Genomic DNA, 27,092 nt, shown 5'->3' with positions numbered 1-27,092 from the left:
ACAGATTCTTCTGGCTCAGTACAGAGAGGTCTGGCAGCAAAAGTAGGTGTTAATTGCTACAGTGAAAGAATAACGTAAAGGGATGATTTAAACTGGTTACTAATAAAAGTGATTTTTACCACAACTACTTGACCTACACATTTGTAAATTAATTTAATTCAGATAATAGCACATGTGGAGTCTTCATATCATTTTACAAATATGAACTAAAACTAACAAGTCCCTTAACATGTGTCTATAGCAGTGGTTCCCAAACTAGGGGCACCACTTGTTCAGGGAAAGCCCCTAGCAGGCCAGCCTGTTTGTTTAGCTGCTGCATCTGCAGGTTCAGCTGATCGCAGCTCCCAGTGGCCGTGGTTTGCCGTTCTCAGCCAACGGGGGCTGCGGGAAGTGGCATGGGCCGAGGGATGTGCTGGCCGCCCTTCCTGCAGCCCCCACTGGCCTGGTGCGGCGGACCCCGGCCAGTGGGAGCCACGATCAGCCAAACCTGCAGATGTGGCAGGTAAACAAACCTGCCTGGCCCGCCAGGGGCTTTCACTGAACAAGCAGCACCCCTAGTTTGGGAACCACTGGTTTATACGGAAGCTGGGAGTGTGCTTCCCAGCCATCTAGACAGACGTGCTAGCTCTGCTTTAGCTAGTCTGCTAAAAATAGGAGTGTGGATGTTGCAGCACTGGCAGCGGCTCAGACGAGTAAACAAGCTCAGATACAGGGTGGGCTTGTTCTTGGGTGGCTAGCCTGAGCTGCCACCTATACCACAATATCTAGATTGCTGTGTTCAGTGTCCAAGCTTGAGCAGAGCTAGCACGTGTCTGTACCCGGGCTGGGAGGCATGGTCCCAGCTGCAGTGTGTGCATACCTTTATTTTCCCAGTAAGGGCCCAGCAAACTCAGCTTAGAAAGTATATTAACTTAATTGGTTGTACTTGCTTAGACAGACTCCTACAGAAGAGCACTCAAGACAAAACAAAAGCTATAATAAAATAAGAGCTAATCTTGAAATCATTTTAAATAGCAGTATGGGGCACATAAAATCCAAGAGGCCACATAAACCAGCTGGGAACCAAGCTGACCGATTCTTGGCAAAGCTCAGCTTAGTGCATAAGGACGAGGAAGGAACTGCATTTGCTTGATGGGTGAAAATAGGGCAACTGCTTGGAAGAGTGGGGAAATCCTGTAAATTAACTCTTTCCCCCCATGCCTACCTTAAATGACCCAATGCATAGCCCTGACCTCCTCTCTAAAGGTGGGGCTGCAGCATCTGTGTTAGGACTTACAACCTTAAGGTTACAGTGATTCTGGCAGGAGAGACAGACCATTTGGGCAAGTGGTTCTTGCTGTTTTATTTTACAACTGAAGTCCAAATTGCATGTGTGTGAGATAGAGATGCTTGATCACTGGAGAAATGTGTGTTTTTTCTCCCCAGGCAATTGGCAGGGTGGTATCTTTAGTACAATAGGGTCTTTCACCTCTCCAAAGATGAGCTTCATTTCCGAGCTATCAGTCAAGGAGAGGTCTGTCTGTCAGACGGTTTGTCTAGGGAAGAGACCACCACTGTAGGAAGGCTGGGAGGCAATGAACATGATACTGGTGTTATCTCCATGGACTCAACTGTCATATGGCAGCACTAGGTGTAGTCTGAGGGCAAAAGCTTAACTCCATTTAAGTCAAAGGCTAAATGTCACTGACTTCAGTGGAGTCAGGGTTTCACCTTGATTGCTCTGGGAAGGATTAGACCTTGGGTCGCCATGTAAAATTGTATGTGTTGGTCTCTGGTGAGACAGGATGGATTCATCAACCTGTCAAATTAATAACCAGCTTCAGAGCTCAGAGACACTTCTAGGCACTGAATCGAGGATAGAGTTGCGCTCAGGAGGGCCATAGTGGATTCTCTAATACTGCAAAGGAAGACAAATTCTGCAGTAACCAAATCATGGAAAAGTGGGGATTATGTCTGCAATGTCAGTTGCAGGATTAATAGTGAGATGAGGAATCAATTTTGTTCTCAAGTGGGTCTCTTTTACACGTTACCAATACAAAACTGGAGTTGTTGTTAAGAGCAGGTTCCACAGTAGCAGCCATGTTAGTCTGTATCCACAAAAAGAAAAGGAGTACTTGTGGCACCTTAGAAACTAACAAATTTATTTGAGCATAGGCATGCATCCGATGAAGTGAGCTGTAGCTCACGAAAGCTTATGCTCAAAGAAATTTGTTAGACTCTAAGGTGCCACTAGTACTCCTTTTCTTTTTATTGTTAAGAGCCTAATCTTACTCCCTTTGAAGTAAATTAAATGCCCAAAAACTTCATTAACACAGAGTAAAGGTTGCCAAATGGTGCTTCATGCTCTTTCAGAATATTGAGTTCAGTTACACTCAAACCAAGAGAAACCAGAAAATGAAGAATTAAGGTAACAGAAACTTACATTTCTGAGAGCCAGGAAATAGAGTTAAGGTACATCCCATCCCCACAACGCAACCTTCCCTCTAGCCTCTGGAGCATGCAATGGCCATTGGGAATGGTTCAGTACAGGCAGTGCCATAAGTACACAGAGAATGACTAAAAAAAAATGGGCCATTGTTTGTATTGTGTTTCATCGATTTGAATCGCAACATTTATCTGCATGCACTCCAGCTGTGTTCATTGTGTTAAGTGTAGCTGTATTGAATAAGAGGGATTAGTTGCAGAACGTTGTCACAATTGCAACTCGGCTGTGAAGAGAGGTGCCTGTAGCTGGAAGAATCAAGAATACCTCATTTCAGCACTGGATTCAGTATGTTGTGTCAGTAGCAGTGTCTGGGGATCTTCTTGTCATGGGGTGGCATACATGACTATGGTCTACAGGGCTTAGTGAGGAGTAAATGAAGGAAATGGCTCAGAGGGACTCCTCAGGATGGTAACATTTTGCATGTCTGAGATGGTTGGTGTGGTGTAGCCTCAGTGTCTGAGTGCAGGCAAATGCTGTTAGCTATTCATTCCCAAAAACTGAAATTTTCATTAGCAAAGAGAAGGTGTTAGATTGTGATGTTTTGGGCCTCAACCAGACCACTAACAGGTTTGGTCACCCCTTGCCCTGTAACTTTGGGTGCTTTTATGCTGTGCAGCTTTGGTTCAGAGCCAGTAGCCTCCCCACAAGCACAAGATCTCACCTTGGCTTTCACCATCCTAGTTACAACAACCCTTCCAGTTCTGAGTCTCCCTAAATCTGTCCTCCCCAAATTCTTAAGTACCAGACACTCAGACTGATCTCTTCTTGTTTGTCACCCCCAAAGGCATGAACCAGGCCCCCTCCCCCCAGACACAAGCTTAATCTGGCGCACACACGACACAGTTTGCAAACCGGAGCGTTACATGGGATAGAAATAAACAAAAGGTTTATTTAATAGAGAAATCCAATTGTGAGATGAAGTCATAAGGGAGATCAAATACATACCAGTTACACAGAAAACAAACAAAAATGCAACCTCAAGACTTTACACTTTCAAATGAGAGAAACTCCCTTTTCTAATACAAGTTACCTATTATCTCTGAACAGCTTCTCAGCGTACCACCTGCTGCACAGCAGTTCCAGTGTTTCATGGACAGCACTTGCCAAGTGACTGTCCCTCAGGTTTTGGTTGAAGACCAAAGGAGTCTTAAAGGGGCTTTTTCCTTCTCTCTCCTGGCGTAGTGACTCGTGGTTATTCAGGGTGTAGCCAGGATTGCTCAACATCTTCCCATTAACACTAATTGACCATCATTTTCCTGGATTGTTCAATGTTAGGTGCTTGGAGCTAGTCTCCTGCAGCTGGCAAGGCAGCCCCTCCCTTCCTGTTTGCACCCTTCCCCACTCCTGGGGAGGAAGCATGGGGAGGGTGAAGTTCCTTCCCCTGATCAGGGAGCAGTGGAGGGAAAGGGAGCCCTGAAGCGCACTCCTTTGGACTGGTTGAGCAACGAGGGGGAAGAATTGTGGGAGATGGGGGCTAGTTGTAGGGGAAAGGCCTAGAGGCACCACTTCCTTTCCCCCTTAGTATGTCACTGGAGGTGAGGTGCCCAACTTTCCCCTCTTATGGGTCAGTTGTCAGTACTTTTGAGATCCCAGAGAGCAGAAGTCTCTTTTTGAGGACAATTCCTTATTTGCTGAGGGGTCATAGAAATACTACTCTTTTGGAAACCGAGTTCTTCGTCAAATCGCTAGTCAAACTGGATTTTCAAAAACATAGTTTGAATAATCCCTTAAACAAAGGCCTGTTCTACGCTTAAAATTTAGGTTGTCATAGCTATGGTATTCAGGGGTGTGAAAAATCCAAACCCATGAGTACCACAGCTATGCTGACCTAACCACCAGTGTAGCCACAGCTAGGTTGATACTTGGGGAGGTGGAGTTCCTGCAGCAATGAAAAAACCCTTTTGTCACTGTAAACTGCATCTACACTATGAGGTTATGTCAGCATAGATATGGCACTGTAGTGTTCGTAGTGTAGATGTGACCTAAGAAGCTTCGTTGCCTAGGCTAGTGCTGGCTCCTTAGGGTGTGCTCTGGCATAGTTACGAAAGGGTATAAATTGGCCAAGGTACAGAGGCCCCCACGCTGCACTCTCCCAACCCCCACACTGCTCCGACATCCCCCAGTTCCCTCTTCCTGCTCTGACCTTCCCACCCCACATATTCCCTAGCTCTGCACCAAAAAAAGTTATCAGAATCTGAAAAATTTATGAGCAGCTCATTAGGAGGCTGTGTATCAAGAACCCCTAGACTAGGTGACTCAGTGACTTGCTTTCCTTTGGATGACATTCAGTACTGTTGTTCAGGAGCATGACTGCATTATTCTAGGTGCTTATTAGAGTCTTTTGTTTTCCCATTTAATTAATGATAATTTCCTTGACAGTACTCCTACAGTAAAATCAGAGTCTGCATGTGGATTTTAGAGTACTTTAAAATATTGCTCCTAAACCAGAAATTTTAGTCTCAGGGCAACACTCCCACAAGGAGCCCTGAAGGAAGAGACCAAGCAACATTCACAGTACATATTCTCTGAAAACGTAAGCTGAAGCTCCCAATGCATGCTTATAAGTCAGGTTCACTTGAGCCACTCAGCTTCTGTGACAACAGACTGCCTGCAAACTTTCTGGCTTCAGTAGAGCCCTAGTCATGTTACAAATGCACATTTCACTCTCTTTGGACCAGCAGTTTGGGTTGACCCATGCTGGACTAGTAAACTTTACCCTCAGTATTGCTTCCCTAAAGGAGTAATGGGTGCTATGCACTAAGTAAGATAAACCCTGAGTGACTGAGATAAGTTTGGGGAGGATTACAATTTTAGTTTGAGCCGCAGCTATGTGCAAAAAAATGTTAGAACTGGGTGATTTTGTAAATGCGTGATTTTTAAGTGTGTGGGTGTATCTTTGAAAACTTTTGCTCAAATGAATTCACATTTGGACCACTAATCCTAACCCACACCCACATGAGGCTCAGAAAATTTCAAGACAATCTGAGACAGCTTTTTAAACAGTAAGTGACTCTCAATCTTAGCCATAGCAGAATGACATCTCTGCTGTAATATTAACTCTCCCTTGACTTCAAAGGGAGCAAGATCAGGCTACAGTTGTCTTGAAGAAAACAAACTGTTGAAAAGTACCTAAATGTATCATTTACAAGTAGCAGTGAAAATATGTTAGTAATTCACCATAACCTTTGGAAAATATTAAAATACCAAAAGTATTTTATAATATTTGTTCTGAAACTAAGCAAAGTCTATTACTTTTAACTAACACCAAAAATGCCTATTTTCTGGAGAGCTGTTGACTGTAGAGACAAATATGGCAGCCATTATGCACTCAGCATTGGTCACACACTTTAATACTTGTTTTGCTAAGAGAGCAAATGCTGCCCAAGACACCAGAGTTATTCCCCTATTCATTTCAAAATATACCATGGAATCTTTAACTTCCAGAGACCTTGGGTCAACAGCTCATTTAAGGGATGTAATCACTAATTGTGTAGCTTCCCCTCTTCTCTGCAGCATCAGGGAATATAAAATCGAGTTCTGCTAAGAGATTTAAACTCATGACCTTTCAGCCCAGAGCAAGAAATCTGCCAACTCAGTCACACTGATACTTCTCATTATGTATCATGATGGTTGTTTTTCGTTTTGTTTTTTTTTACCAGCTAACATTCTTTCATTCTTTAGAGTGCAGTAGTGTGATCTTCAAAATACTGTGATGCACTAATTACCACAATCCTCTATGGGCTAGATCCCCCACTCTTTGTGTATCAGGATATGAACTGGTTTGAAGGGCTAATCGCTGTTAAGAGCCACTGAAACTAATTAATTAATAACCATATATAGTTAATCAATGCCAAGAAGTCTTTATTGTAACAGGTATAATAGCAAAATAAATTGTTGCTATTACACACAATCTGTCCCATAAACTAGAAACAGTTTTTCTTCTTTTGCTGCCTTCTCCACCCCCAACCAGTTCAAATGAAGCTTTATTAAAGTAATGACAAACTTCCAGAAATGCAGGTGTACTGCTTAATCATGCTGGGTGGGTGACTAAAGGCATTTGTCACCCACATTACATCCAGGGCACCAGAGATTTTTGGCATAACATATGTTGTAATTGGTAATTACTGCTATAGTTAAGGTTGTGAACAGTTTTCATCCTAACCCTCTGTTTTCATGTACTCATAGTTTTCCAGAACATTTACCTGTTTGGGCTGAAATCTTCCACACTTGGTTTTGGGAAATTTTTAGGAAAATCCCTGCATCTAGTTTGATACAATAAGTGTATGAAAAAATACATTTTTCCCATAAACAAATTACAATCAGCTCTTTTTTCCCCCCAGGTGGAAAACTCAAAAACAAAAGAAACTGCAAACTTAGAATGTAAATAGACCTTAGCAAGCAGCAAGTGTTTTGATAGGCTTGAAGAAAGAAAATGTGTATAAAAACAAAGTTAGGAATGTTTGAAAATGTGAGACTGAACGTCCACAGCAGAAAACCCCATTAAGCTATTAGCTTTGAATTTAGGGGCAAATGCTCGCTGCAGAGTGCAGTCTGAGTAAACTGGAGGTCTGCAGGTATCAGCATGGGGATGCAATAATCCCTCAGAGCTGTAGTGTAGCTATTCAATAGACATGGTTACACTCTCAGGACTCTCAGGGGAGGTAAAAAAAAAATTTCTGTCAAAATAGTTTTTTTAACAAACAACTTTTTGTTGAAATTTTCAAGTTTTTGTAAAAATAAAATACTGAAAGGTTTAGTGTTTTGGCAAACTCTCAAGAAGTTGAAAGCTATCCAAGATAAATATTGTTTTAATCAAAAATCATTTCCTGACCAGCTCCCCTTGGCCCTTAGTCACCTTCACATTTGCTGCACGCTGCCTACACAGGGAAGAATGATGTGTAGCTCAGCCATAGTCCTGGAACTAGTTACCTCACACTGACCCTGTTCCCAACACCCAACTCCAGCACTATCAGTGGAGCTGTGTTTCATGGTGGATTAGGCTGTGGTTCCCAATGGGAAGTCTTTTTGTCCATTTTCTGGTTGTCAGTGAGGAGCTGATTGGTCACATGATGCGGGCTCCCCCTCTTTGTTCCACCTGCAAAGTTGCATTAAATCTCTCTTCATATTTCCCTTGTATGCAAATAACAGGATTGCTACAGAGCACTGCGGTAATGGGAAGGGGGACTGAAATTGGGAAGGGGTCTGGCCCACACTATAAGGTCCTTGGTCCTCTGCTATGCATCTGACTTAGTGTGCAGCCTTCCTCTCTGGACTACAAGTGGTGCAGAGATCCCTCCTGTACATCCACTCCAGCTGTGACCCACTTTCCCCCCAAGGGTACTTGTTGGCCCTTCACCACCGGGTAAAGCCAATGTGGGGGAGAGAAGTACATTGGGGAAGCTATGTTCTTATATAAAAAGAGGTAGCCTGTAACAAATTAAAATGTTCTGAAAAGGTTTTTATGGCAGTTGCAATGCCAGATTCTGGTCTCCCTAAGATGAGCATAAATCAAGAGTAGCCCTGTTAAAGTCCAGGGAACTTCTCTGGATTTATGCTGGTGGAACGGACAGCAGTATCTGCCCCATTTTTAAAAAATTACATTTCTAACAAATATACATGCACCAAGATATTTCACCACAAAAATGAAATGCAATAATAAAATACTCCCATAGCCCTTCCTTCATGAGCCTGCACAGAAGCTTGTTACATATGCAACAAAATGTACTCTTTAGGTTTTGCCACCCTGTTCACTATATTGTAGACCATCCCGGAGCAAGGTCTGAACTACAGTTACTCATTAGTATGATTTGTTTAGAAAAGTGTCATTTAAAATATTCAAATGTACCAGGTCCTGTGTGTTTAATTTCATTGTTTAATCGGCACATAGTTTCCCAACGATGTAGGTGCTGGCACAAAGTAGTGGGCTGCAGAGTATTTATGTGCTGCTACTTTCCAGAGCATTTCAGCGCTTGCCAGGCACTTCAATTATGTGTTATTCTTTTCTTGCTGTTGAAGATGTACGTCAAAATACATAGGATACCAGAAAACCCTCCTTGTATGGCACATAGTAACAAAGAAGAACCCACTCTCCAAAGTACATGTGGTACTTCATTTCTAGGAATCACAGCTTTTACAGACAGCAACTAGGAAAATGGTTTCAACGCCCTATGTAGGGAATCAGGCATACAATATATGTATCCTACAGATAATAAGAATTGCATACCTACAGTTTCTCGGCACCTTGCTTCAAATGTTCTCTGAGGAATCTAAGTAATGTTCATCAGTTCACAGTTACTGTATAAGATATGGAGTAGGCTACAGCAAAAATTCAAAGTTGGTGCCCCAGCTGTCTCTCCATCAGACACACTAATCAATGTTTATAGCAGTGGCTCCCAAACTTTATTGGTTCATGTACCACCTTCTTTAAAAATTGCCAAGACGTGAATAGATGGAATGTCAAGCTCATGTACCGCAGTTTGGGAACCCCAGCTTTACAGCACTACATTCCTTTTTACAAAACGGGCATTCTCCGAAAAGGAATGTCGTTGTCTGATAAAGTTTCTGACCATGTTGCTGTCCAGTATAAATGCACATACTATTAACCAACTGTTATAAAAATGGAGAAAAATAGATCTGTGTACTTACTGCTAAGCACTGAGATCATAATAAAGCAATGTCACACATGTGCTTATGATATTTAGAGAATGAAAATAATTCTTTATAAAGAAATCATTAAGTTGGAGGATAGTGAGGGGAGGGCCAAAGATATGGGAGTTAAGGGGGAAAACACCACATGATAGGAGACACAGAAAGGGATGGAGAGATGGACAAAAGTCATAGGGGAAAATGCTGAAAGGCATTGAGGATAGGCACCCACTTGAAAACTTACACCCAGCAATAGGGGTTTGGGATGGTTTCCCCAATTTTGGTTGTCCCTAAAATCCAGTGAGAGACTGGTCTGCAGGCCTTCTCCCACAGAAGCTGTGGTAGATGGGTGTGGGATAAGGATGTGGTGTCAGTCAATGCGATGTGCATATTTTTGCGTGAGTCTCACCTGACCTGGTATGGCCTCTAGGCACAGCTCACTTTCCTTCAATGCAGATGGCCCTTGCTTCTCGGAGAAATAAACTCAGACTATAAGGCCAGAAGGGACCATTATGATCATCTAGTCTAACCTCCTGCACATTGCAGAACCTCACCCACCTACTCCTGGGATAGATAGACCCATAACCTCTGGCTGAGTTACTGAAGTCAGAGGGACTGTGCTTTGGATGGCTGCTGGTCAGAATACAGGTGCACACTGACTCTGCTTTTGCAGTGTTTGGATGTGCTTATTTTTCAGGTTTTTGACTAATAAAGTGGGAGGGTATCTTGGAAACTACTCAGTTAAAAATGTGTTCTCAAAAAGGTACCTACATTGATGCTGTAATTCCATCTCAGAGGTTCTTTATGTCAGTACAAGAGCCCCTAGATGGAACTGAAACCTTCTTATGTACAGTTCACATAAGGACAAGTCCTGTTCTCCCTTCCTTCCCAGAGAAGCCCCGATTGCAGTAGAACTGATGCAGTTTGCTGCACAGCTTTGCGGAACCTCCCTGGACACAAGCACAGAGTTGGGTAGGGTCAGGGCTTGCCTACATGCAACTTGTGGTTTAGCTAAATTGATAGAAGCCAGATTTCAATTGCTTTAATAGTGCCCATGGAGGAGTCATCACAGGTTTAATTAGATTGATTAAAAAACCCATTATAGTGAAACTGGTGCAAGTTTGTGTGTAGACAGGCCCTCCCCAGGCTCAAAACCCAACACTCTGCATGTGTGCAAGGAGAATCTTAGCAAAGCTGTGCAGACAGACATCTCCCCACTCATCATCTTCAACAGTGTGGACACTCTTACACTGATTTAAATGGGACTTATAGTTATTACATTGATTAATATTTGGTGTCACATGGATGCAGTGATGCGATTGTGACATGTGTCTTTCATACATGTAATTACTAACAACCTTCTACAGATTCCATTTGTAACTAATACACCTTGTGATCCAGCATTAAGCCTCTTTTCTGTCAAAGGGGAAAACATCAGAGGAAAAACAAAAGTTAAAAAGACAACAGAAGCATAAGATAAGAGAAAAAAATGCACTCCTCTCTCCTGAAGTCAGTAATGATTGTTGCATTAATATAAATGTCTTTTCCCCCCCGCTTGAAAAATTAATAAAGAAATACTTTAAAAAAACCCAAACTCAGTGGCAGCTCGTGGCATAGCAACTCCCTAGATCTTTTAAAGAATTGTCCCTTGAAACATTTTTTCAAATGCTGGCAATTCTGATTTAGGTTATATTGCCCAGACCTGGAGTCAATACAATACAAGCGGTATTGAAAACAATTAATAAAATTTGTGCTTATTAGTAACTGTGATTTTATTTAGACAACTGGCCCTCAAATACCTTATATTCACTTGAAAGAGGGAATATATTTTGCTTTCCTTAATATTATTTACTATCCTAGTGCTTTAAAAAGGATTGGAAACCAAATCAAAACTAATAAGTTGTCTAGCAACAAAGAAACAAACATTTCACTGTGTTTCTTCTGTTACAAATTTCTTCCTTCAGGTAAATGAAGCCAGACTAAAAGAACAAGCAAGATATAACCAGTTAGCTGATCAACCTCTCCACCCCAAAGCACCTACTTTATAGTTGGGTTCTGGGTCAGATCCATATAATTTAATTTTTTCTTTTCCAAAAGCATCCGAGACTCATTATATTAGATTTCTTGGAATATGTTTGACTCGGTAATTCCATCTTTTTAATGAAATAATTAACTTACAATGTAGGCTACTATTCTTATCCCCTTTGACTAATTTTTGCTGCTGAACAAACATACTTTTAGCTTTTCAATATGATGTAAACGGCAGAAGGCAGAAATGCAAATCTCATCAGTAGAGGCATCCCAGTAACTTGTTTTATTCAAGCACATAATATTTTTTGTGGGTTTTGTATTATATATATATATATCAGTGATATGCTACCTTGCATAATGAAGCAGCAAAGAAATTATTATTTTTTTATTTTTTTTTTAATGCTAGAGTAAATGTTATCTAACATAAGCAGGTGAGCTCTACTGATTTCAAAGGGGACGGATGGTTTATGGTTAGAGAAGGAAAAGAGATGATACCTTTTTTGACACGCACAAGAACCAATCCAGCTCCACTGAAGTTGATAGAAAAACGCCTATGGATTTCAGTGGGAGTGGGGCTGTGTCCATAGGTTGGAAGTGGTAGCTGTCATTCATGGTTTTCTCTATGTGGTGCCAGCAGGAATGCATACTCGGAAGGTCCTAGTACTGTAGCACATTTCCTCTTTATATATAATACAGGCACATTCAGCTTGGATTTGATGTTAGAAGTCAAAGTTGCAACCTTTTCATTTTAGTTCATCATAAATGTTCATACTTCCCCACCTCCCTTTATATATTTCCATGATGTCCATCATACCAACATACTGCCATAGCCTACAGGTCTGAAATCAAACTGAGTTTCAATCTTAAGCATAATTAAAAATATAAAATCATACAAGACCCTAATATGGGATCAATCATCACAGATTCTTCCCGTTACTAAACCCCAGTAAGAAACTCCTACTACTGGATAGTTACATCTGATGTAACTATCCATCTAAAAACTCCTGAGAAAACCAGCATAGTAACAGTATATTGGCCAAGTCTTCCAATCTGAAAAACAAACCACCACCACCAAAGTGATTCTATTAAGATGGCGGAAGTCAAACAGAAGAAGAAACAGACCTTTAGGAAATTCACCTACAGAGGTGTTGATCTGGATCAGCTCCTCGATATGTCTTACGAGCAGCTGATGCAGCTGTACAGTGCTCGCCATTGCAGGCGTCTGAACTGTATCCTGTGTCGTAAGCAGAATTCCCTCCTGAAGCGCCTTTGCAAGGCCACGATGGAGGCCCCTCCCCCATGGAGAAGCCAGAGGTAGTCAAAACTCACCTGCACGACATGATCATCCTCCCCAAGATGGTGGGCAGCCTGGTTGGCATATACAACGGCAAAACCTTCAACCAGGTGGAAATCAAGCCTGAGATGATTAGCCACTACCTGGGCAAGTTTTCCATCACTTACAAGCCAGTGAAGCATAGCGGACCTGGTATCAGTGCCACCCACTCATCTAGGTTCATTCCTCTGAAGTAAATGATGCTTCGGGAAAATGTTTTCTATATGTAAATAAAGAAAATGCTCCTGCCCACAGAAAAAACACAAATGATCTGCTTTCTCTTATTCCTCTGCTAAACAATTTGAACAATCTCAAGTCTTTCTGTAGGTATAAGAAGAATCAAGGAAGTCACAAAAGTTTTACACACAGAGAAATTTACCACAACAAGACGACTTTCTTTTGTAATCTTTGCCACAAACTTCTCTCATCCATTTCTAGAGACTCCATAAAACCCGATAATGGCTCAATGGCTGAGTTGGAAAGTTAGAGCAAGAGTACAGTTACTGAAGCTGTCAAAGATCGAGTAGCTTCATAAAGTCAGACCCAATAAGAACTCTGAGGATGTCAGTCCAATCCCCTGTTAATTAATTTTTCAGGGCTTGAGGGGCAGAAGGACCCATGGAAATTTTGACTGCATCTGGCCCACTGAGTCCAGTAAGAGAGGAAGACATAGTGAAGGAAGCACAACTTAATTTAGAACCTATGTCTGAGGAGTCTGTGGCTTTGAAGACTGGCAAGATGCAATCCATACCAAGAAGCATATGTGAAAACACACACACACACACGCACGCAGAAAGGAAAGCAAATTCATAGAAGGTGTAGCAATGGAGAAAGGCTCCGTTGTGTCATGAAGGCACCAGCCAGAACTTAGGAGTGGGCTGGAGCTCCCACAACAGGGGCACTGGGCGGCAGTCTTATTGTGTACAATGCCTTTTGGGCCTCCCGAGCACATAGCGGGAGCAAGCCTCTTGCTACATACTTCACCAGGGTGCCGAAAGTTCCCTCCTAAGTGACTGGCCAATGTCACTGGCTCCACCTCCTACTTGGTAACACAATTTCTGAAGAAGATCATATCTAATTTGAATTGCAGCGGAATGCTCTCCTAGGCTAAATGCAATTAGCCAAGTTACAGGGGCCAACCCTTCATCTTTTGCAAAAAAAAAGAGTGTCATGGGGTCTTTAATGACTTATATTAATTATTTCTATTGTAGTAGCTCTTAGGAGCCCCCATCATAGAATATCAGGGTTGGAAGGGACCTCAGGAGGTCATCTAGTCCAACCCCCTGCTCAAAGCAGGACCAACCCCCAACTAAATCATCCCAGCCAGAGCTTTGTCAAGCCTGACCTTAAAAATATCTAAGGAAGGAGATTCCACCCTAGGTAACGCATTCCAGTGTTTCACCACCCTTCTAGTGAAAAAGTTTTTCCTAATATCCAACCTAAACCTCCCCCACTGCAATTTGAGACCATTACTCTTTGTTCTGTCATCAGCTACCGCTGAGAACAGTCTAGATCCGTCCTCTTTGGAACCCCCTTTCAGGCAGTTGAAAGCAGCTATCAAATCCCTCCTCATTCTCCTCTTCTGCAGACTAAACAATCCCAGTTCCCTCAGCCTCTCCTCATAAGTCATGTGTTCCAGTCCCTCATTTTTGTTGCCCTTCGCTGGACTCTTTCCAATTTTTCATAGTCATAGGCCACCCCCCACTGTGCTGCGTGCTGAACACACACAGAACAAAGAGATGGTCCCTGCCCCAGAGAGCTTACACTGGAAAAAAATGTGGGTTTCTGAGATATCACCTTCAGCAGCACTGTACCCCTAAGAAGCAGACTTTGGTATTGGATAATTTTTTTATTCAGATTGCTGAGTACCAGCTACACCCCTTCTTGTAGTATCCTAGGTGTTCTCTGGAGGTCTCCCATCCATGTACTCACCTAGTGCAAACCTGCTTTATTTATGAGCTTTTACATTACCACAGTCCATGGTGGAATTGCTGTTGACAAACACTTCTTGTTAGGAATAGGTTATCTACACAGAACTTCATTATTTCTATAAACAAATTTTCACCCTTTGCTGTCACGCTATAGGCCTGTAGCCCAAGGCCTGGTGAAAATGTGATTCTGAATGGTATAACTGCAATTATCTATTAGTTTATAAAGTTCATTTTAAATATATTTAGGTATTTTTATGCCAGTAGATTCAGCAATTTAAGCAGGTTTTGAAAATGTATTACATACAATAATGAAGTGTCATTGGCCACAGCTCCTTTAAAATTCTGTGTCAATCAAAGGCATCTTTATCTGTTATACAGTCACCATAAGAAAAGACTAAATCCGGCAAGCCCCTACCAGATTTAAATCTATAGCAGCAATAACAGATGGTGAAAAAGGTGTTATAGTTATCAAAATGGCAGAAATTAACAGGATTTTGAAGACTTTGATTGAGTAATTCACTCAGGCTGTGAAGGAGGTTGTGCTGCATCTTCTGTTCCCTCAGGAGTGTTTCTGCACTAAGCAAGAAGACTGCATCGGGATTATTAATTACACAAAATAGCGCGTTGCATCTTTTGCATGTCCACACAGCAACGTTGAACAGCACCTTAGAAGACTGGGACTGCAGAACTACTTGCCCAGTGCATTCTGAGACTCCTGAAGTACTTATTCCATAATGCCTAGCACTGTTGCTGGGAGCAGTAATTGTTGGGTCAGATCCACTGAATTCTAGGATGGAGTTAGGAGGACTGGTTGTACCAGTTGTAGACTGCTCTAGTTCACCAGGATCTGAGCTAAAGATCTCTTCCCTAACATTGCAACCAACTGGTGTAACATTTGTAAGGTACCTGAGATAGCTATTGTGCATGGACACAAGGTGCTATATGTGTTTTGCCACACTCGTGTTACAATCAGTGCTTTTTTTACGATACCTTTTTGCTCAGAACAAACAGAATCCTAAAGCTTTAAAATAAATTAGGCCTGGTCTACACTGGCAAGTTTTTCTGCCAAAAGGCAACTTTTGGCGACGAAACAGGAGAGGTGTACACACTGCAAAGCCACTTTTTGTGCTGAAACGCCTCAGTTGCAGCGCTGTAATAAAACTACTCCGACAAGAGTCATAAGACCTTTTGTGCTGAGGCTTTAGCGCCGTAGTGCCAGTGTAGACACTGTGCTTGATTTTAGTGCTGTCATTGGCCTCCGGAAGGTTTTTTCCCCATAGATTCATAGATACTAAGGTCAGAAGGGACCATTATGATCATCTAGTCTGACCTCCTGTACAATGCAGGCCACAGAATCTCACCTACCCTTTCCTGCGAAAAACCTCTCACCTATGTCTGAGCTATTGAAGTCCTCAAATCGTAGTTTAAAAAGACTTCAAGGAGCAGAGAATCCTCCAGCAAGTGACCCATGCCCCATGCTACAGAGGAAGGCGAAAAACCTCCAGGGCCTCTTCCAATCTGCCCTGCAGGAAAATTCCTTCCCGACCGCAAATATGGCGATCAGCTAAACCCTGAGCATATGGGCAAGATTCACCAGCCAGATACCCAGGAAAGAATTTTCTGTTGTATCTCAGATCCCACCCCATCTAACATCCCATCACAGGCCATTGGGCCTATTTACCATGCATATTTAAAGATCAATTAATTACCAAAATCATGTTATCCCATCATACCATCTCCTCCATAAACTTATCCACAATTCCCATCCTGACCACTCTGGTCAGCATTTTTAACTCTGCTGCCCTGACGCCAGGTAAATCACCTTCCACACCTCCCCGTTTAAAGCCCCAGGAATTTTGAAATTTCCTTCCTGTTTGCTCGGTATGCAGAGCTCAAATCACATCTTCCCAGCAGACTATGGCTGTTTCACACAGCAAAGGATGTCCTGCTTGGACCACTGCATAGCTACTGGATCTGATAAGTGTTTGGGGAGAGGAGGCTGTCTAGTCCCAGGAATTTCAATACCTACGGCCAGATTGTGCGCAGCCTGCATGAAAAGGGATATGACCGGGACACGCTGCAGTGCAAAGCAAAGGTGAAGGAGCTGAAGAACGCCTACCACAAGGCGAGAGAGACAAACCGTCGCTCCAAGGCTGTGTCCCACACCTGCCATTTTTATAAGGAGTTGGACGCTATGCTAGGTGGTGACCCAACCTCCACTGCAAAGAGCACCGTGGATACTTCGGCAGGTCTGGAGCCACTGGAAAGTGGATCTAACCCAGAGGAGGAAGTCATTGATGAAGAGGTAGAGGCTGAAGAAGCTGTGGAGCCCTGTGATGCATCTAGTCAGGAGCTGTTCTCCACTCCAGAGGTGTCCAGCCAGTCTCTGCACTCGCTCTCTGGTGAGCCACAAGCAGGAGAGGAAACCCCTGGCAAGTGGTTTTAGTGTGTGACTTTCTGAAGCATGTTGAGGGTAGAGAAATGTAGAAGGCTGGCTTTGTTTCTGTGTGCTGGGCATTTCCTCACACAGCTAGGCAGTATGGCAGAACAGGGAGTTGATGCACTCTGAGATTTCACAGGAATCCTCCATACTGCTCTCTAGGAAACTTTCCTGAAGGTATTCAGCAATCAGCTGCCAAAGGTTCCTTGGCCGGGCTGCTTTGTTCCTTGCCCCATTGAGAGACACTTTCCCATGCCACTCTGCAATCACTTGGGCAGGGACCAAAGCTGCACACAGACGAGCAGCATAGGGACCGGGGTGGAAGCTGCAAGTGTGTAGCAGATGCACCCTTGATTCCCTCCTTACCCTCAGAAGTGAGATATCTCCCATAGTGGCCACCGCCTGTGGAAAAGGGTAGAGCAGTGGTGCCCAAACTTGTTCCACCACTTGTGCGGGGAAAGCCTCCGGTGGGCCGGTTCGTTTACCTACCGCGTCCGCAGGTTCGGCCGATCGTGGCTCCCAGTGGCCGCGGTTTGCTACTCCAGGCCAATGGGAGCTGCTGGAAGTGGTGCAAGCCGAGAGACTTACTGGCTGCCACTTCCAGTAGCTCCCATTGGCCTGGAGCCGCGATCGACCGAACCTGCGGAGGCGGCAGGTAAACAAACCAGCCTGGCCTGCCAGGGGCTTTCCCCGCACAAGTGGCGGAACAAGTTTGGGAAGCGCTGGTTTAGAGTGTTACCCCCCATAAGTGCCCCATGCCCTTTTCAGATTCCTTTTCTGCAATACACAAGGTCCCTGCCCCTGGCTTCACTCACCATTCTTGGGGTCTTTTGCCTTATGTGTGCTTTCCTAGGTTTACTGAGGAAGTGACAGGTATATTACCAGCAGTGTATTAATGTTACTGTTTCAATGCTCTGCATGTAGTTTGACAATAGCACTTCTGTTTATTGTTAATTATGTCTCTCCAGGCTTGACCTTGAGAACCAAGCCTCCAACAGCAGCAGAGTGCAAGATAAGAAAATGGCTGAGATGATAAGGGAAGATATTTTCAGGGTGGCGCTGCAGTAGTTAGATGCAGAAAGCACTGAACCTAAGAAGTGGAGGGAAAGTGAAAAGCAGGAAAAAGAATAGAACAGGGATGCTGCAGGGAGGCTGATTAAAGTTCTGGAGCATCAAACCGACATGCTCCAGACTCTCGTAGCCCTGCAGACCCATGCCGGCCCACACTCCCCTTCAGAACTCTTTCCCATGAACTCCGCAAACTCCCCCTGCACATTCCTTTCCACCTTCTTGCACTTCGTGCTTTCCACTCCACCCCCCGCAAGCAGCTTTTCAAATGAAAGCTGGACCTATACTCAGCTATGAAATTCAGCCCCCACCCGGTACCTTCTCCCCCACCAACACTGTGTGCGTGTGTGTCCATCCGTGTGGTCTATTTGTCAATAAAAGCGAACAATTTTGAATCATAAGCAGTCTTTATTTGTTTAGTCGCAAGGTATGATACCTCATGGCATCTACAATCAACAGGCATTTTATTTAGTTCCTTTCATTAGATCCTAGGCCTTATCAATCACAACTGCTTCCTAGCCTATAAAATGTAATTAACCATGGCAGTCCCAATTATAGCAGCAAATGTTACTATTTTTCCTCTTCAAAGCGTTGTCTCAAGGCATCCCTGATTCTTATAGCCCATGTTACACCCCCTCTAATAGCCTTGGTGTCTGGCTGCTCAAAATCAGCAGCCAGGCCTTGTGCCTTGGCAGTCCACCCCTGAGTAAACCTTTCGCCCTTCCCTTCACAAATATTATGCAGCGTACAATATGCGGCTATAAGCATGGGTATATTTTCCTCATTCCAGTCTAGCCTGCCATATAGACATCGCCAGCATGCCTTTAATTGGCCAAACACACATTCAACTGCCATTCTGCACTTGCTCAGCCTGTTGTTGAACTACTCCCTACTGCTGCCTAGGTTTCCTGTGTACGGCTTCATGAGCCATGGCATTAAGGGGGTACGCTGGTTCTCCCAGGATCACAATGGTCATTTTGACTTCCCCTATGGTGATCTTCTGGTCTGGAAAGAAAGTCCCTGCTTGCAGCTTTCTGTACAGGCCAGTGTTCCTAAAGATACATGTGTCATGCACCTTTCCAGATCACCCTGTGTTAATGCCAGTGAAAAGCCCGTGGTGATCCACAAGCGCCTGCAAAACCATGGAGAAGTACCCCTTCCAATTGATGTACTCGGTCGCAAGGTGATCTGGCACATGTGCCATTTAAGTAGGGCAGAGGGAGGCTGAAACCCCTCCCCCAAGTTTCATACCATGATGCTACTTCCTCCTCAGCCTCCTCCCCTCACCAGTTGGGAGCGAGAGAGTGACACAGGCTGCTTGCATTGCTTACTCCTCTCCCACCCATCCCCTCACCAGCCAGGAGCAACGTAGCTCGTTATTCTCCCATCCCTCCCCGGGATGGCTACTCTTTGCTCAGCCAGTAGGAATGCACAAGTGTATCTGGCAGATCCAATACCAGGGATGCGAGCTTCTGCAGCACTTTTTTCAAAATAATTTTCCTGAAACAAACAGCTTGTCTGAAACACGCTTAGGGAAAGGAAGCTCTGGGCTTAAGTCAGAAGATGCTTGCTGCAAATTTCATCATGATCGGCCATTCACCTTCACATGTTGACATGTTACAAAGGCAGGAACAAACCCCTTGCGACACCAGTAGACACACAACTGCTGAGGAGGGGGAGGTGGCTGCTGCCCCAGGCACAGAGGATAATTATCCCCACAGACAGCCCAGCTTTGGACATTTCAGGCTGCAAGAGCAGTGCTCAAGTATGATTACCTGGCATCTTTCCTTGCTGTCAAGAAACAAATGTGCTGATGTAACCTTTGGGTGGGCTAGAGTTCACTTCATTTCTCATCTCCAGTGCCTTAAACAAACAAACGAACAACTCCCACAGAAAGTAGCTGGAGACCCAAAGTCCAGTCTCGAAGGATTTTCAGCAAGGATTGCACAGGGTCAACCTCCCCACAACCAAATCCCAAAAGAAACTAAAGAATTTAAATTTAATTAAATACCTTTATAAAATCTTATGATACAGAAACAAATCTAATTTTATAGCATAACATGGCTATTTTATAATCCAGAGACATTACCTTCACAATAAAGCATAAATATAAATAAAGAAAACAAATTAAAATCTGAACAGTTCAGTCCCCGCAGAAATACAGTGAGACGAAACTGAAAGTTCCCAAAGCTTAGGTTTTGTTCACCTAAGTCTCAGTTAGAGTCTTTGATCACCAAGTCTTATAGTCTGCTGAGTCTAAAACAACATCTTCCCTCCACTTGCTTGTAGGAATCTTCAGTTGGAATCCATGCAGACTCTTCCTTGGCTGAAATCACTGCTAGCCAGTCCGCTAACTGATTCACCAATCACTTAGTTAAGTGTATAGATTGAAAGAAAACCGCATTACAAGAAAATACAAAACCGAGAACAGCAAAATAGGAATGACTCTTTCCGCATTACTACCTTTAAAGAAAAAGTTGGTAAATCCAACTAGTTGAGATAATTTAACTAGAACAGTTTGGGTAAAATCAAAACATTCAAAGCATACAATTAAAATAGAAGTTATTTTTCCCTCCCACTTTCCCCTTACTATAATTAGTGTAACCCTTCTGCCCGTCAGAGTTGGCAGCAACAAGGGCCGGGTTCAATATCTAGGGGTTCCATTCCAATAACACAATGCAAACCGGCTCGAGCCCCCACCCAGTGACCTGGGACAAATATATACCACCCCCGCTGGGCGCCTCCAAGAGGCAATACTTCCCCTCTCGCAAGCACATAGTCTGAGTGTAGCAAAAGTCTTTTAATAACAGAGAGAAACAATGTGGCATTATGTTGGGGAAACACCACCAACCGGATTCATAACACAACCCATGAGCAAAAACAACCCCACCCCAGGCAAATTGGGGCATGCCCTTTTCCCTTTGGTTCTTGAGTCCAGCAACCCCAAAAGTCCAATGCCCCAAAAGTCTCTGTCCCTGGTCAGGGCAGCCCCAGAGTTCGAAAGTTTATCTGCGGAGCTTTACCTCCCAACCTGGGTGGAAATGGGACGGGGGTAAGAGGCACCTTACGTGATCTGAAGCTGACCGCCCCATAGCTCCATAGCGGCGCTCCGCTCCGCCAGCCGCCCCACAAAACTCCTTCGCTCAGCTGCACTCCGCTCCACCAGCCGCCCCACGAACTCCTTCGCTCAGCTGCGCTCCGCTCCACCAGCCGCCCCACGAACTCCTTCGCTCAGCTGCGCTCCGCTCCGCCAGCCGCCCCACGAACTCCTTCACTCAGCTCCACGGCCCACAAGCAGCTCCTGCCATCCACACACTGCTCCGCGTCAAACTGCTCCACAATATATCTTCAGGCTCCCCCACTACTTAACACAACACTCAGTGATTTCAGCTCTTAGGTGAATTCAGCTTGTAGTAGGGGAGCCCCAGTGCTGGTGCACTGTCAGCCCAAAGTGAGCTCAGCAGCCTATAACTAGACTTCTAATGAAATCAAAATTAGCTCTGATATTCCACAGTGGAGAGAGGAGGAAGTGCAATCAGCATGTAAGGCCCTCACCAAGGGGCCCATGCCACCAAGTACTAATACTTGTCCCCAGCCTCTCTCCATTCACACAGTTTTGGAACCCATGACCCTTGCCTAGCAAGTGCTACTTAGTTGATGGTGAATCCCTCCATCATAACAAAAGGCCACGTACAGTTCCAAGCACAGTTCCCATAATCAGGGTAATAACAATTTATTCTTCCTGCCCCAATAACAGAGACACTGGGGATCCCACAGCAGCCAAAGTGACCATTTGGGCAGCTATGGTCTCATTCTAGGCGTGGTGGATGTGCCTATGCAAATGAGATCAGCCCCTGAAGTTCTTTTCCACAACTTGCCACACCTCACCACCAGATGTCAGGGTGGAGTTCATCCTGACACTGCTTACATTAGCATTTCCCATGCTTCCTTGTTGAAGGGTTAACAAGATCACTGACCTGCTGCAAAATGCTTCAGAGTTAGGGACAACAGCCTGCTTCCTGCTCCTGGCCTCAGCTTCTCCCAACTCACACTTGACACCTGCTCTTCTGCAAAGCAGCTGTCCTAACTGCTTGTCTTCATGGAGTCTGCCTCCAGCTACAGGAAACCTACTGGAGCAGACCCAAAACTACCACACCCAATTCCAGAAGCTTCTGGATGTGGAGTGCTTAATCTGCCTAGCAACAATGACCCAGACACAACTCACTCCTACCTCCCTCCAATGTGCCTCTTAAAGAGATATCTCCCTATTAGGCACATGGGTTACACTGTCACATCACAAATATTGTTTAAATAACACTTAAAACTTTCCCTTAATGGCAATACCCCAGTGTGGCCATTTATGTGTGTGTGTGTGTCTTTCCTGTGCCTACAATGGGTTTTGGGTCAGGATACTAGGTAGGGCCATATAGGCTGTTACACACAAATGCAGATTCCTCTGTGAATGCCTTGACCTTACCAAATCTCCCCAGGGTTGCATTTTTCTAGGACCGTTTTCCCAGAACACCTTTTGAGGAGCTGCTGCTCCTTTACATGTGCAGATACAAGCAACTACTACCCTTAAGCAGCCATTTTATAGCTGAGTGTCTGCTGTGCTTTATCTCCTTCTCATCCAACTGGTAAGTAATCTTAGCTCCTGTTTACTTACTCTTTAATATTTCTGAGGGTGGCAGAGTCTCACAAAATTGAGTACTATGCATGAATTTCATTGAAGTGATGTTTAGTGTCTCAAATCCTTCCAACTTAATCCTTTGTATTTATCAAAACTATTTGTAAAAACCCTACAGTGCACATAAGCCCAAACCAATCTGAACAATTAGCAATCCAAAATTTATTATAGATCCAAGCTGCTAACATCCTTCATTGAATTACACTCTATATATTGACTTTAAGAGATTTTTTTTAAAGTTTGGTAGCTCATCTACTTTTGAGCCATCATTAATTTGATCGTCCCTTCATTTGTTAATTAATGCACATACTTTCTCTGTAATACTACTTTCCCTTTTGACAAACTTTAAATGTTCATCTTAACCCCTGCAGTTTAGCATCAGCTCATTTATGCCAATGGTGAAAGATCAAGTTACAACACAATCAGAAAATCTTTCATGATGAATTAGAAAGATCTCCAAAAACATAATGCCCAAGAATAATCTAGAGATCATGCAACCAGTGTAATGGCACTGTATTTGATGGAAACCAGTTCAAGCCAGAGGGTGCTGCACCCTCAGCACCCCTAGTTCCAGCATCTATATCTTATTATAAAAACCAGCTGTTATAAAACCCTAGACTACAAAAAAGGTTCTGTATCTGACTGAAAATAGTTCTTAGACCAAGATTACCAGGCAGTGTTTGAAACCCAAACATTGGAGCACTAGGTCATTGAATGTAAAATGAATTAAAAGTTGTAGAACTGATTTTTTTCATTGTCTACACTTAGAGAAATGGAGAAAGCAAAGCACAGCCAGGCTGCAAGAGCAGTGCTGCAGAATAGAAAAACCTTTCCCTGCTGTGAAGAAACAGGCATAAACTGCACCACCACCACAAATATTGTTTAAATTACACTTAAAACTTCCTATTTTTTCCAACTCTCTAATTTTGTAGTGAATCGCAGTATCCCAATGTGGCCATTTTTTCTGCCATTTAATCCCACTTGTCTGTGGGAGTCTTTCCTTTGCCAACAATAGACTTTGGGTCAGGTCCATAGGCTGTGACACGGAAACACCGATTCCTCTGTGAATGCCTGGATTTTACCAAATCTCCCCAGAGTGGGGCTGCACTTTTCTAGGACCTTTTTCCCAGATACCTTTTGAGGAGCGGCTGCCTCTTGACTGCTATCCTCAAGCAGCCATTTTGCAGATTTCTGCTGAATCTCCTCTTCCATCTGGAAAATATTCTTATCTCCTGTTGTACTTACTCTTTAACATTTCTGAGGGTGGCAGAGTCTCACAGTCTTGAGTACAATCAGTGAATTTCATGGACGTGATGTTTACTCTATCAGAGCCTTATAGTAACACACCAGAAACCTCCTTCCAACTTAATCCTTTGTATTTATCATAACTATATGTATAATCTCTTCAGTGAACATAAACCTAAGCCAATATGAACAATTTGTAAGATTTAGCTGCCAAAATTTGTTTGTTATAGATCTGCGCTGCTAACATCCATAATTTAATTATACTGTAGATGGTGATTCTTTTTAAAGGTATAGACAGTTAATAAAAAAAATTAAATAAATAGATTGGGCTATTTTGGGGCTAGTTTTTAAGTGACTGTGGACTATTGATTCAGTAGACAATAGCCCCGGGAATCATGGTTAAAGTTGCTCCCCCCATCAAAATCTGAAATGGTGCGCCTGTGGTCCGGTGCCAGAATTGGAATGTGTGCGCAGTTTATCGCCTCCTCCACAGTTAGGGAAACCCATTTCTGCAAAGCCATCTACAATTTCACGCACACATTGCCAAGAGTCACGGTCTTTCGCAGCAGGATGCAATTAATGGCCTTACACACTTGCGTTAACGCAGCCCCAACAATCAACTTCCCCACTGTTTGGCGATCAACCGGTAGCAGTTTGGAGTTGCCAGCTTCCATACTGCGATTGCCCTGCGCTTCTCCACTGAGAGAGCAACTCTCATTTGGGTCTCCTGGTGCTGCAGGGCTGGGGCGAGCTCAGCATACAGTTCCAGGAAGGTGGCTTTCTTCATCCAAAAGTTCTTCAGCCACTGCTTGTCATCCCAGACTTGCATAACGATGCAATCCCACCACTCTGTGTTACTTTCCCGAGCCCAAAAACAACATTCCACTGTGTTCAGCCCCTCCATGAATGCCAAAAGCAATCTAATATTACTGCTTTCCATGTTGGACATCATGTCAGGCAACTGTGCCTGCCATTGCCTTTGTAACTTCAAGAATAATTCCACTGCCACTCGTGATGTGCTACAGAGAGCTAGCAGAGCAGTGGAGAGCAGTGCAGGATCCATTCCTGCATATAGATGTGGCAGGGAAAGCAGAAAACAAGGGACTTTGAAAAATGCCATGAACTGAAGACGGAAGCATATGGAATGGTGGGACAGAAAGCAGTGCATCACAGGGCATTGAGCCCGGACCCATGATGTGCTGTGATCCCCTCCATCTTCCCACAAGTCCTAGAGGAAGAGGGGGGAGAGCTGCACTGTGGGATAGCTACCCACAGTGTACTATTCTCATTGGCGATGCAAGTGCCATAAGTGTGAACACACTATGTCGCCAATGGAAGACAATATGAACACACAACAGCGGTTTTCTTTAAGTGCTTTTTTATCAGTGACAAAGCCCTTGGCGGAAAAACTTCCAGTGTAGACATACCCTTAAAATGCTACGTTTTGCTCTATATATCAAGAAGTTAGTTGACATGATCAAAGAACTGCAAGCTGGCAAGGTGTAATAAAGCGGCCTTTGGCGGGACACTACTGAAAGTATTAATTCAGGACAAATTACTTAGAGCAGGGCTGTCACAGCCTAAGACTGGGGTTTCTTCACTACTAAGGCACACCAAACCAGCCAAACAGAGAGGACTTCAGTTTCACCCCACTGGCTAACCAGAGGTCATACAAGCAATTCCCTCAGACACTCCAGTTTCACAGTATCACCACCAGCGCCACTCCTTATGTGAATGAATGGTTATGAAAACCAATACCCCAGTAAAAGAAAAGAAGTTCTCCTGATCCCAAAGGACTGAACCCCAGACCCAGGTCAATATACCAGTTAGATCTTACCCAGAAATCACGCTGTTGCCAATCGTTTAGAACCTAAAATCTAAAGGTTTATTCGTAAAAAGAAAGAAATATAGATGAAAGTTAAAATTGGTTAAATGGGATTAATTATATACAGTAATGGCAAAGTTCTTCGTTCAGGCTTGTAGCAATGATGGAATAAACTGCTGGCTTAAGTAAGTCTCTGAAATACATCCACAGCCTGGATGCGTCATTCAGTCCATCGTTCAGAGATTTAGTTTATAGCAAAGTTCCTCCAGAGGTAAGAAGCAGGATTGAAGACAAGATGGAGAAGATGCAGCTGCCTTTTATAGTCTCTTGCCATGCGGCCTGTGCTTCCTTTGTTTCAAACACAAGCTGCACACCACATGGCTTGAAAGTCTTTAGGGTTCTCTCCATAGGCATGTCTCTGCATGCCTTGCTGAGTCATAAAGTGTATCTGCCTTCTCTTAAGGGGTCAGTTGTATAGCTGATGGTCCTTAATGGGCCATCAAGCAGGCTAGGCAGTGCTGATGCCAAACTGTCTGGGGTGTCACCCAGAAGCACAGCACAAGTTTGAAATACAGACAGTATAGAGCCAATACTTATAACTTTAAATACAAAAATGTTACACACATACAAACAGCATAATCATAACCAACAAATTACAACCTTTTCATAGACACCTTACTTGACCTCCCTTGTACAAGATTTGGTGAAACTATAGGACCTTGGGTGCAACAATGATTTATACAGTCACAGTTCATGTCAGTAATGTCATACAAGGTCCCATGCCCAGATGGCTCATGGGAAACTTCTATAAGCATTTTCTTCTTGCTTCTGTGAACTGATGCTTAGTATATGCAATGTTGCTAGAACAGTGAATTCAGCAATGTCAAATGACAGTGACAACGAACCAGTGAATTCCTCCTTCCGATAATTAACATGTAAAGGTACTGTTTATGCTGATGGCCAGTCATCTTTATTTAGGTCCCAAAACTAAACTGCATGCCATCCTTGCAAGGTAGGCAATTTAACCATGTTTCAGTTCTGTACCCCAATTGTATTAAGGTCTCAGATGTCCTATCTGAATTTAGCAATAGTTGGGGCCAGCTAGAAGTATGCATCTGTTACCTGCATTTGTGATTTTGAGCCTAGGATGTACATGATTTTAACTTTATTTCCATTGTAGTCCTAGAAGCTGAGCAATAATTATTAAAAAGGGAAAGAAGAATGTTATTTTTATCCTGATAATATTATAGAAGAATGGAGAAATTAGGGAAGTGTAAAATACTCTATATTACTATATGCCACATATCCAAAGTTGGATTTGGTTATGCCATTGAAAGGCACAACAGAATGCCCGAGTTTTGAAAAATCCAAAGCTGAGCTATCTCAGTCCATCTCTGTGTAT

The 27,092-nt window shown here is 43.5% G+C and overlaps 1 pseudogene; it reads left to right on the top strand.

Moving 5' to 3' along the window:
- Positions 1–12,251: 12,251 nt before the first annotated feature.
- LOC140906728 (small ribosomal subunit protein uS19 pseudogene) lies at positions 12,252–12,749 on the top strand (annotated as a pseudogene).
- Positions 12,750–27,092: the final 14,343 nt, after the last annotated feature.

This window comes from Lepidochelys kempii, chromosome 1, assembly GCF_965140285.1.
Source record: "Lepidochelys kempii isolate rLepKem1 chromosome 1, rLepKem1.hap1, whole genome shotgun sequence".
In the NCBI taxonomy this organism is placed as follows: Eukaryota; Metazoa; Chordata; order Testudines; family Cheloniidae; genus Lepidochelys; species Lepidochelys kempii.
The sequence above is the reverse complement of the archived record's forward strand: the minus strand, read 5'-3'. Positions and strand labels throughout refer to the sequence as shown.